Genomic DNA, 1,956 nt, shown 5'->3' with positions numbered 1-1,956 from the left:
GAGGTGCTGACCAAGGATTTGTTGACGAGGGTTCTGCTTTCCTTGGGCTGAGCTGCCCTAACCTCTGCCCTCAGCTCTCAGGATTGCACGACACTTCCAGAGTGGACGTCAGCGATGCTGGAAGCTTGCAGCCGCATGGCTCCCGGGGACTGCGCTGCAGCGTGAGCTCCACTGGGTTGGCCAAAATTTTTATTTGTGGGGGAGATTAAGAAAAAAATAAAATAAAAATCTTAAAGCAATCCAGCCGTCTTTTCCGGTTCTCTGTGGTGAACGGAGGGGCTTGAGGCCGCGGGCTCCAGCGCCTGCAGACTTGCTGGCCCGCTAAGCAAACAAATGGATGCCGGGGACAGAAGCACACATCGCGCAGGCCCCCTCCTTCCCGGCTGTCACCCGACTGCCGCAGCCCCCTCCCCCTGGGGGCGGCCTGGGAGACCCTCCCTCCCCGCTCCCCCGAACCCCGCCACCTCCTCCCTCTCCCCCTCCAACCCCGGCAAAGACTTTTTGAAGTTGATCAATGAAACATGTTTTATTTAAGGGCCCTGTTCCTGAGCAGGGGCTCTGCGAGGCCTTCATCAGTTTCACATAATGAAAGAATGGGCTGATTCAGGGGGGCTGGGGAGAGAAAAGAGGGGAAATTAGAGTTCGGTCTGCTCACTTAAAAGAGAGACAGAGGAGGGGGAGGGGCGGGCGGGTGGAAATGCAGCTTTGCTGGATAAAGCCGGCTGCTGCAGGGGCCAGGAAGGGTCCTGCTCAGTCCTCTCGGCCCGCCCGGACAGCGGCGGGCAGCGTGGGCCTGTCCCGCCCGCATGCAGCGTCGGGATGGGGGCAATGGGCTGGTTAAATTGCTGTAGCTTTCCAGCTGTTTTACCAGCGATTTGCCCCACTTAATAGCTCTTTAAGGCTTTAAACAAGAAAAGAGCTCTTCTAGGCTCAGAGCGGCGGCCTGGGCAGCTCAGCCGGCTCATTGTCCCCAGCTTAAGCCCTTTGGGCCACGACTCCCCTTCCCCCTCTGACCTGCGGGACTTTGTCCCTTCCCCGGATTCTTTCTTTATTCTTTTCCCGTGCCGCTTTGGGGGCCGAGCCCAGAGGACTTACTCATAAGAGCTCTTTTCAGGGGGCCACCCGTCTGCAGCGCTAATGAAGCACACCCCATCTAGCAAGCAGTGAGTTATACCCGGTAGGTAGGACGAAGGAACCCCAATGTGCTGAGTGCCTACTGTGCGCACGGGGCTGGGGGGAGTGTTGGTTTGTTGACTCCCCTATTTCTTTCTCTTCCTGATCTGCACAGGAGGTGGGGACTGATATCTTGGCCATTTTACAGAAGGGGAAACTGAGGCACAGAGGGAGTGAGGGGGACACTTGGCCAAGTTCATGCTGAACCATCCAGGGGTCAGGCCTTGGCTGACAGTCGAGAGCCTGGCGTCTTGGACTCTACCCTGCTGGCCACCAAGTAGCTGCTGAGGACAGACCAGGCAGGGGCTCCTGGGATTCAGGGGTTTAATTAAGTTCATTCCTCTGCGTTGTGGGCCTGGTGGCAGCTGCTGGACCCAGCTTTTAGGGAGGAGCCTCTCCTGAAAGGTGGACGGGTCCCTGGCCAAAGGTGTCTTAGTCTGGCATGGAAGTTGTTATTCAGGGATCATGATTTATGCTAAAAAAAAAAAAAAGCAACACATTTTTCTGATTACAGGAGTCATGCAATGAATGGCAAAGAGCTTGAAAGACATAAAAAGTGCATAAAGAGCACATAGAAAATGCTGGGTGCGCTGCTCAGCACACACAGGAGCTGTCTGCTACCTCATTGGTGTCTCTCTTATCTTAAAGATCTTCAGTGCTGAGAGCCTTTGGATGCTCTGTATTCCTTCCGGCCCTTCAAACGCTCGCACACACGCATGTACACACATATGCACGCACGCACGCACACACGCACGCACACGCATCACCCTGCACTATACTCAC

The 1,956-nt window shown here is 55.5% G+C and overlaps 1 long non-coding RNA gene across 2 annotated transcripts in view; it reads right to left on the bottom strand.

Moving 5' to 3' along the window:
• Positions 1-507: 507 nt before the first annotated feature.
• The window catches only part of LOC134474877 (uncharacterized), a 28,392-nt gene continuing 26,943 nt past the window's right edge, over positions 508-1,956 (bottom strand). For both annotated transcript variants that reach the window (XR_010045772.1, XR_010045771.1), the window contains one exon: positions 508-612. This is a non-coding gene — a long non-coding RNA (uncharacterized LOC134474877). The remainder of the gene's footprint in view (positions 613-1,956) is intronic.

This window comes from Cavia porcellus, unplaced genomic scaffold (genome assembly GCF_034190915.1).
Source record: "Cavia porcellus strain 051 isolate PalLab524CR breed Dunkin Hartley unplaced genomic scaffold, mCavPor4.1 scaffold_40, whole genome shotgun sequence".
Lineage (NCBI taxonomy): Eukaryota > Metazoa > Chordata > Mammalia > Rodentia > Caviidae > Cavia > Cavia porcellus.
Note: the sequence above shows the minus strand (reverse complement) of the source record. Positions and strands in the feature narration are given on the sequence as shown.